The sequence below is a fragment of the Antechinus flavipes genome, chromosome 2 (genome assembly GCF_016432865.1).
Source record: "Antechinus flavipes isolate AdamAnt ecotype Samford, QLD, Australia chromosome 2, AdamAnt_v2, whole genome shotgun sequence".
Lineage (NCBI taxonomy): Eukaryota > Metazoa > Chordata > Mammalia > Dasyuromorphia > Dasyuridae > Antechinus > Antechinus flavipes.
Window position 1 is genome coordinate 368,944,330 of NC_067399.1, and position 11,000 is coordinate 368,955,329.

Below are 11,000 nucleotides of genomic sequence, written 5' to 3' on the forward strand. Positions count from 1 at the left end.
TAAACAAGTCATTTAACCTCTTTTGCCATCACATTCTTCATTTGGAAGGTAGGAGATGGAATTCAATGGTCTTTAAAATTCTAAACCTTATGATACTGCTATCTTATACTGGATCTAAAGATATTTTTACAGTGATTTATTAGCTAGTGAGCTGGCCTGGATTTAAACGTGTCTGGGTTCTTCCTCTCCCTCTCATACATACTATCTGTATGCCTTTCAGCAAATAATTTAACGTTTTAGCATTTTTGGAATCTCTCTAAGATTCCAAATTGCAGAACAATCACTAATTTAAATGGATAGATTCCTAATAAGATTGTAGGTTACTCCCCTCTTCTTTCAAAAAAGAAAGAAAGAAAAGAAAGAGAACCTCAGGATTTTTAATATCACCGAATTTTTCATCAACTTAACTGTTAAATAGAATCTTCCTTCTTTTCTTTCCCAGAGAACCTTTCCTTGTAACAAAGAATGAAAGAGAGAGGGGGGAAAATCAGGTCTACAAAATTCACTATCAACTCAGAGTGGTTTTAATTTGCATTTCTGATTATTCTCAGTTTTGAAGGCTTTTCAAGTGATTGGTAATAGTTTGTGTTTTGAGAAGGGCTTTTTAACACTTTCATTCTCCAGAGAAGAAAATTGAGTACAAGAGAAACTATAGGATCATAGGCATTAGAGTTGGAAGGGATATTTGAAGCCATCTCCTCCATTTTTGAGATGAATTGCTGAGACCCAGGGAGGTAAAATTCCTTACCTAGGCATATACAAGTAATGAGTTGTAGAGCCAGGATTTTCCTTTCTCTTACCAGTAATTGCAATTAATTGAAACCCAGGATGCCTCCAATAAACAGGGCACGTCTGTAAGATTGGTTGTTTGTCATCCTTCATTCTTAAAGAGAACCACAATTAAATTACTATGTTAAAGTCAAATTGGTGTGTCCAATTGTGGCTGATCAGACCAGAATGCTCTCCCATGCTCTCCCACAGATCAGACATAAATAGTTCATATGAACATTTGGGATGATTTCTCTAACTTTGTTGCATCTTGGGTTCCTTCTCAGCTAATTTAATTCTGCTTTGCTTATAAAGCGCAACACCTTCTCTGAGGGTACTCCATGCTGGATGGTCCTGTGCCAGAGTATAATATTATATTTTTACATTGGACAATGAGGAGGTAGTCACAGGATTGTGCCCAGGTTTTCTTCTATGAGCCAAAAGTATTGAAATTGGATAGTGCAATGGGAAAAAAAAACCCCAAACCCAGAAACATTGGCTTTGGATTCAAAGAACCTGCATTCAAATCCTGCCTCTGATTCTTTTTGTCTATGTGACCTTGAGCTAATTATTAATGAAAGTGGATTTTAGTTTCCTCATGTGTGAAATAATAGGATTTAACTGGATGGCCTTTGATGTCACTTTCTCCTTAATCTCCTAAAAGATACCTGAGCCTTTCATGTAATGAGATTCTCTAATCTATGAGATTATGGAAGAGAAATTGTAGATTAAGAGAAATGGAAATTCCATATTAATTGTTAATATGTTTATTTCTTAAATTTATTTCTTTAAACTATAAAGAGAAAGGATTATATAATTTTTCTTATTCCTCCCTTCCTCCCTATCAACAAAAGATCCTGTTTATAGCAGACATGGTGGTACAGTAGATAGAGCACTGATCTTGGAATCAGGAAGACTTCTTTTCTAACCTTGAACACTTATTAGTGATCCTGAGCAAGTCACTTAATCCCATTTGTCTCAGTTTTCTTATTCACAAAATGATCTAAAGCAAGAAATGGCCAACCACTCCACTTTGTCAAGAAGACCCCAAATGGGATCACAGAGAATGGGATATCTCTGAAATAACTGAATGACAACAAATAATATATATTTATTGAATTGAACTGAATTTATATATTGCTTTCCTCACAAGAGCCATATTGGATTTGTAGTATAGATATTATCATTCTCATTTTATATATGAAGAAATTAAGGCTTTCAGAAGGAAAGAGATATTCCCAGAGCCACACAGCCAGTAACCAAGACTCTGTATTTGAACCTTTTTTTTTTTTTTTAGCTTTAAAGCTTTTTTCATTATATTCTATTATCTTTTTAATAATCCTTCACATGTTTAGAGTACATTAGATTTTCATAAGGAAGTTCCTATTTATTATCTTATTGGATCTTGGTGATGAAAGTGAGACAATTTGAGAGAGTGGAAAGAACTCTGTAGTTTGGAGTCAGAGGATGTTGGTCAAATTATATTTCTGTCCTTTGCTTTGTTCTGGGTGCTCTTGGACAAAGCAGATATCTCTCTGGTTTGTATTTTCCCATATGCAAAGTGAGAGATTTGACTAGATGATCTTTAAGGACCCTTCCTTTTCTAAACCCTGTGATATGTTATAATGAGGACTCCATGAATAATCAAGTACAGGCATTATAATTATAAAAGCTGGCTGAGGTTACTAAACTCAGTGAGAAAAACCCTTCTTCTAAAGATGATTATTAGCCTCCAATTTATAATTTTGGAGAATTCCCAGGTGTGGGCATTGAGATGCTAAGAGATTTGTTCAGGGTCATACTGCCAGATAATATGTGTCAGAGGAGAGATTTGAATCCCACTCTTTTTCTGAGGCTGACTTCCTGATTCCACTTACTATGACAGTTTGTCACTATGCTTAGTTGACTATAAAACAAAGTAATGATACATGTAGTTAAAAGGTACAGGGGGAAAAAAGGCCATATTGAAGTCCAAGGGGATTTGGTTGATCAGGGAAGACTTCCAGAATGAGTTGGCATTTGAGTTGATCATTAAAGAGTGAAATAATAATTCTACACATCATTTAAGACTCAGAGATCATGTAATTTAAAAAGTGAGCAGAGCAGGCATGGCAAATAATTATGTCCCTTCCTTCAAGGAGCTTTCATTTTAATAGGGGAAGGGAACACATGAAAGGAAGCTGAAACTGCTAGGAAGATTAGGAAATTTTCTGTTGCCTAGGGGCATGATAGAGGAAGTCTGAAGTGCATCCTGGAGAAGGATGACTCCTGGTTGGCTAGGGTGCCCCTGTTAAAAACAATTATCTTTTCCATATCAAGGGATTAGGAGCCTAGTGCCTTCACAATCTGGAAAATCTTTTTTATTAAAGCTTTTTATTTTCAAAACATATGCACAGATAATTTTCAACATTCATCTTTCCTTCATAAAAAAAGATAAGGCACTATTAAAGCAAACTATTGTATGATATCATCAGACAAAGATTTTGCATCGGATATTTTTGCTTTGTTTTTGTAATGTTAAAATGAAAAGATCAATAAAACAATTTTTAAAACTATAATCATGATTATTTAGCAATAACTTATATTTGCATAGTTCCTGAAATGGAATATGATTTGGGTAGAGGACTTACAATCCATTCCCATCCAATAATCATTTATTAAGCTCAGATTAAGTGTGTTAGATGCTGGGCATTCAAAACCAATGTGAAAAGCCAATCTCTTTCCTCTAGGAGATTGTCCCCTATTACCTACATCATCAAATCACTTCTATGTTGGGTGTTCAAAGCCTTCTCAATGTCTTTACCCTATCTCATCCTGTTTCCTGATGTATTTTCCATTCTCACTAGACCAGCTTCCTCTTTCGTCTTCAGATATCCCTCTCTTTGCCTCTGTTCACTCCTTGTTTGGGACAAAATGAGATACAAATTGTTGAATGTTTACACAAGAGATTCACTTAGCCTAAGATAGAAAAGATATAATAGTAGAACTATAGTCCTATAGAGATGGCCCTCTGATCTCCACTTGAAAACACACCTGGTCAACAGGGGAAGTGGATGCTGATTTAAGTGGTTTTTAGGTATCTACCAAGTAGGAACCTCCCTCCCACTCCCATCCCCAGGTTCTTTTATGCCTTTAGGTGGCCTAAATCTATATAATCAGAGGCCATCAAGAGCTCAGCTTGAGCTTTGTTTCCCTATCCCCATCTATAGGTCAATCCAATCTTGGTTTTGTTGCCTTTTAAGAAAAATCTAATGTTGATAGAATCAGGGAAATATGATAAATGTGGGTCTATTCAATCTCCAGGAACTTCTCTCTCCCCACTCTACTTTTCTTTTGTCCAGTTATTTTAGTCATGTCCAACTCTTCATGTTCATGGTTTGGGATTTCCTTGACAAAGATACTGGAGTCATTTGCCACTTTCTTTTCCAGTTCTATGCTTCTTTAAATCCCATCTATTTTTCCACATTTTGGATTGAGTCCCACTTTACTCAAGGAGCCTGTCCCGATCATCCTAGCACACAGTGATATTTCTGCTTTTGATCTATCTTATAACACACATTGTACAAGTGGAAAGAATTCTGGCTCTGGGATCCTGAGGCCTGGGTGAGCATCCTGATTTTGCTAATTTACTGCTACTTTACTACTTGTGTGGCCTTGAATGGGTTACCATATTACATGTCTCCTTTTACACGGAATGAGGGTGTTGGAGGAGAAGATCTTTGAAACCTTTTCCAACTTTAAATGAATCATTATATAATTGTTGGACTTGGGAGTCAGGAAACCCTCTTCAGACACTAGCTGTGTGACCAAGGACAAGTCATTTAACTTTGCCTCACTTTCTTCAGCTGTAAAATGGGGATAATAAGAATACATATCCTGGGGTCATTGTGAAAACCCAAGGAGATAATTATTGTGGGGCCTCAAATGTAAAGCACTTTACAAATTGTATGTGCTTTATAAACCCTAGTTATTATATTTTAAAGTTCTCTGACCTTGCAGTCAGTATATTTGAACTGACCAATTGTGGATAGGACATAACCTCTCTGAATCTCAATTTTACTATCCTTAAAAAGAAATAAAATAATAATAACAATAATATTATCTTTCCTTCTAGGTTATAGAAAAATTGCTTTACAAGTCTTAAAGCATTAAAGAAATGGGAACTATTATTGTCACTATTATTAGGGCATCCAGTCATTCAACAAGCTTTGCCATATGTGACAAACTACCAGCCTTAGAAACAGAATATCTGTAACAGTTATTGTATCCTTTTGTCCATTGGTGGCTTGACCACCAGGGAGTATTATCTTGGCTTCAGGCCATATGTATTCTTTTGTGCTCTAAGATAGGATTTTTTAAAAAATGCTATAGTCAATTGGGACTTGCAGAATGTTGGTGGCATTCTGACACACAACACATGTATACTAATTTAAGCACACAAAGCTACACAGCAGGATATACTGGCTAAAAATGTATACCTTCTCACTTTCCAAAATGCTTTTCTAGATGCCTTTTAATCAGCTCTTCACAATGCCCCCACGTGGCAGCCAGAGAGGGAGTGGAAGATCATTTACATTTGTCTGAGAGATGAATGGAGGAAAGAGGACATGAAAAGTATTTGTCCAAGGGCATACAGATAATAAGGAGTAGAGCTAAGACTAAATAGACCCCAGGGTTACCTGACTCTTGGGAGTCAGTAAAAATAATTCAACTGAATAAAATTCAAGAAACATATTAAGAGACTAACCATGGGCAAATTACTATGCTAGATGCTGGGGAAAGAAGGAGGGAAGGAAACAAGCATTTATTAGACACTTACTCTATGCCAGGTACGATGCTTATTATGAGAATACAAGCTTAAGCAAAAAGAAATACTGTCCTTACTCTTATGGAGTTTACGTTCTAATTGAAGGGGAAAAAAAGCTGAAAAAGAAGAGTAGTGGAAAATACAAGTTCTCTTCATGGCCTCATGGTTTTAATGTCTTGAAAATCAGAAACAGAGCTAGAAAGGAAATGAAAATTGCTTGGACTGCTCTATAATATGGAGTCCCTTAGAGAAACTCACTAATGGGAGAAGGAGACAGGGCTTGTAGAGGGATATTCCAGGTTTAAGATTAGATATCCTAAACAAAGTGACAATAGCTGTTCCCATGTCTTCTCTCTCAGGTGTTGATTGAAATTTCTCAATGACAGAGCAACAGAGGAATGATTTTAACGTCTGAAACACAGGCCGAGGGGACATAAAGGGAAATAAGAATCCTTAAGATCTCAAAGAATCTCTATCCTTTTAGGGTAGGGGGACAGATGCAATAAGAACACAGATAAGTAAATACAAGCATTGGAAGGGTCTGGAAAGATTTCCCATAGGAGGTGGTAGTGGAGCTGAATCTTAAGGGAAGATAAAGATTTTCAAAGGTGGATATAAGGAGAGAGCATATTTCAAGAATGAGAGACAGCCTGTAGTGAGAGGTGAAAGATGAGATTTAATATAATTAAAATTTTTTATTTTATCTTTAATTTTTGGAATAAAAGTCACATTTCCATAGCAGTATTTTTTTTAAAAGATGATTACACATGAAATTGCAAATCTATTGTGTACAATTTGCCATTCCTTTTAAAGATATATTAAAGTTATGATGTGCATTTCTTTTTTTTCTTTTCCCAGATGACTATCATTAGACACATATTTGTTTCTAATGATAGGCACACACACACACACACACACACACACACACACACTTTCTAGATAGGTTATTGAATTTTTGTAGAACATAAAGTTGCTGAACATACAAAATATCTAGAAAGGTAGACTAGAAGCAGAATTTTAAAGAGCTTTAAATACCAGGCAAAGCCAGCATTATGAATCTTGATGTCCTAAGGTATATTTAGTCAAGGGAAGAGATAATCCCTGGTTATAGTTTTTCTAAGATATAAACCCTATACATTCCCCTGTATGTGTATGTGAATCTGGCCTGAATTGCTGTGCTCTCTGAATCTCTTCAAATCCAAGAAGAGAAAGGAGGAAAGAGGTATCAGGTGCCAGAACTGTGACAGATGAATGAGCACTAGAATGAAGGGAACTTCCAGATTGAAGGCTATAGGAAGGTAAGGAGAGATAGCCATATAGCTTGGGTCAAATAGAGTACCAAGTGGGTCCCACAGGACTGTGGGATAGAGAGATATCATAAGTAGGACTTGTAGTCCCCTTCTGAGATATCACTTAGTCCTGGTACTGGCCAAGTCAAGAGACCATTTTTTTCTATTCTACAATTAATATGGACTCAGTGAGTAATTTTGATCAGGGGATACTTAAGGGAAAAAAAAAGATTTGGTTAGTTACATGGAGATTGGATTAGGAAAGGGATGTTGGAAAACTAGTTAAGAAGCCATTACAGAAGGCCAAGAGAGGGGGGATAAAGAATTGAACATAATTAATAGCAATATGAGTGAAGAGAAGAGAATGTATATAAGAAATGTTTTGGAAAAAGAATAAAAAACAATTACTAAATAAATATAGGGAGGGGATAAATGAGAAGGAAGAGTTAAGAATGACTCTAACATTAAGAAATTGGGTGACCGACAGAATGGTGATGCCTTCAAAAGAAATAGGGAAGCTTTCTGGAGGGATAGGATAATGAGTCCCATTTTTCTCAATTGATATTTTTTGTTTTGACATCACTTTCATTCTTCAGTATATATCCTTCCTTCTTCTCTCCTTCTTTCCTCTTCCAGAAAGATATTTTTATCACAAAGAAATATAAAAAAAGAGAAATAGTTCATCAAAACTAACCAACACATCAACCATCACTGATGTTGTATGCAGTATTCCATACCTAGAGATTCCTCATCTCTGCAAAGAAAGAAGGTAAATGCATGCAATTAACTCTCTTTTGGACATAGTGAGTTTCTATGAAATGACTGAGAAACAAATTTCAACAGGCAGTTAGTGAACTTGTGTTCAGGAGAGATATGATTATATCCATAGATTTAGAGGCCATCTTCATGGAGATAACAAATTTAATTTAATCAGCAAATAGTTATTTAAAGCACCTCTGTTCAAAGGACCATATTAGGTTCTTGGTATATGAAGATTAAAAACAAATAGGTTTTGACCTTAAGGTTAAAAGTGCAGAGAAGGAGAAGAGGTCCCTGAATGGGAAATATACAATGATGCAACAAAGGTAGCTGAGAAAGAATGGTGAGATAGGAGAAAAAATAACTATTAAAGTCAGAATTAATCAGAGTATTCTATGGAACTTATGTAGCATGGTTCTCAATGGATGCTATTATCTGAGATAGGGTATTTCAACAACAACAAAAACAAACAAAAAGAACAAAACAAGATCAACAGCAATCTTGGGAAGATTTTGCCTAAAGTCACACAGATAGACTAGGGAATGTGTATGGACTTAGAAGGCCAAAAGAGATGCTGGATCCTTTGAAATCCTTGCCTCAGCCACAGGAGACTGTTAAGTCTTGAATAAGTTCAAAATTATCCAAGAATTGGCCAGATGTCCTCCTGGTAATTCTTTTTTTTTTTTTATAGCTTTTTATTTACAAGTTATATGCATGGGTAATTTTACAGCATTGACAATTGCCAAACCTTTTGTTCCAATTTTTCCCCTCCTTCCCCCCATCCCCTCCCCCAGATGGCAGGTTGACCAATACATGTTAGATATGTCAAAATAAATTTAATACAATATAAGCATACATGTCCAAACAGTTATTTTGCTGTACAAAAAGAATCGGACTTTGAAATAGTGTACAATTAACCTGTGAAGGAAATCAAAAATGCAGGTGGACAAAAATAGAGGGATTGGGAATTCTATGTAGAGATTCATACTCATTTCCCAGAGTTCTTTTGCTGGGTGTAGCTGGTTCAATTCATTACTGCTGTATTGGAACTGATTTGGTTCATCTCATTACTGAAGATGGCCACGTCCATCAGAATTGATCATCATATAGTATTGTTGTTGAAGTATATAATGATCTCCTGGTCCTGTTCATTTCACTCAGCATCAGTTCATGCAAGGCTCTCCAGGCCTTTCTGAAATCATCCTGCTGGTCATTTCTTACAAAACATTAATATTCCATAACATTCATATACCACAATTTATTCAGCATCAGCATATTGATGAGCATCTACTTAGTTTCCAGTTTCTGGCCACTACAAAGAGACCTGCCACAAACATTCATGCACATATAGGTCCCTTTCCCTTCTTTAAAATTTCTTTCCTCCTGGTAATTCTTAAGAAAGCTTCTCTTCACCTTGCTATCCCAACAAACCACAATCCCATATCTCTCTTTTTCACAACTCAACTGCTAGAGAAAGCCATTTACTCCTTGCTTCCAGTTCCTTTCTATTTCACCACTCAATGGAAACAATAGCCATTGAAAATAGGTAGGATTATTAAATTAAATCCATTTTGCAGCAGGAAATTGGGATTTGAAAGAAGTAAAATAAACAAAGTTTCTATGCTGCTTGCACTTTTTTTTTTCTTTCTTTCTTTGAAAGGGGAGGAAGGGGAGACTATAGGAAGGAATGTTTTCTGTACTGTAAGAACAGTCATTGTATTGGTTTTGTCAGACTGGTTGCTGTTGTTTCTAGGGAATACTCACTGGGTAAGGGCAAGGGTAAATATATCCAATAATGATAGTGATCAATACAACTTGGTGGGGGCAGGGAAGAAAGGGAAAGAAAGGAGAATTTCTGCAAAGCACATTGCATGAAATACTATGAGGCCATGCCTAGAGGCAAATCCCCTGAAAAGCAGCCCTTCTCTGCAGCCCATTGCTTCTCCTTTCTGACTAAAGCTGAGACAGCACATGTTACAATTTTCAATTTGACCCAATCCAATCTATTTCAACATATGTGTACTGTACATCTCTTCGCTGAACAAGCACAGGTCAGAAGAGGTATAGCTAGGCACAAGATCTCATTATTAGCAAGTTTTCCATTATATTGAGCCAAAATCTACCTCCAGCCTTACTCCTATTGCTCTTCATTCTACCCACTAGGACTAAGCCAGAAAAAAACTAATTCTTCTTCCAAACGACAACTTTAAAATTCTTAAAGACAGAGTTTATTTCTATTTTAAGTCTTTTGTTTTTATAACAACAACAGACATTTATTGAACATCTACTATGTACCAGGAACTGTGTTAATACAATGAAAGACAAACATATTCAATCTTAAAAAATTCAGTCTAATGGAAGAGACAAGATGAAGAAAAGAACTTATATATAAACAAATTATATACAGGATAAATTGGATATAATCATAGAGGGAACACACTGACATTAAGGAGGAGAGCAAGAAAGACTTCTTGCAGAGGGTTAAAGCTTTCAGGGAAGACAAGAAGAGGAAGAAGAGGAGAAGAAGATTCTAGGCATGGGGACCACTAGTGACATGTCATGGATTTGGGAGATGAAATGTCATGTGAGAAACAGCAAAGAGTGGGACAGCTAGATGGCCCAGTGAATAGAGCACTGATCCTGGAGTCAGGAAGAACTGAATTTAAGTATGGCCACAGACACTTACCATTTTCTATCTGTGTGACTTTAGGCAAGTCATTTATTCCAAGAGAGAGAGAGACAAAGAGAGAAAGAGAGAGAGAGAGAGAGAGAGAGAGAGAGAGAAAGAGAGAGAGAGAGAGAGAAATAACAGAGGCTGTCATTGTTGGATTATAGCGTACAAAGGGGAAGTAAACAGAGGAATAGGACATTCTATTAAAAACCAAACAAAATTTTCTAGACAAGCTATTCTTGCTTTTCTCAATTGCATATTCTAATGCACTCATATTTTTCTTGTATCCTATTGAAAAAAAAGCTTCCTGGTTTTGGGGTACTTTTTGAAACCCATAAGATTCATTCAGGGAAGGTTATCTCTATTCTGAAGATACCCTTCATGCTGTCTTCTTTCTTTTCAGGAATCTTTGTAACTTATGTTTCTTTGTTTTCTCTATTTGATTTCCCCTATAGAACTTAGCATCTCAGCCTATTAATAGCAAAAATAGAAAATCAATCAGACATGCCTGAGCAAGAACTCATTCCATTCCTATAAAACCCATAACCTTTTCCTGCCTTAGCAAGATGCACTGGCATGAAGGAGATGAAGGACTCAGGCCTCCTATAATGAAAGAAGAACAGTGGCCAAGAGCTTGGTGAAAGCTAACTGTGTTCAGAATTCAGAGACAATCTTCCCAAATGACCCTTACTGCCTCATATCCCTC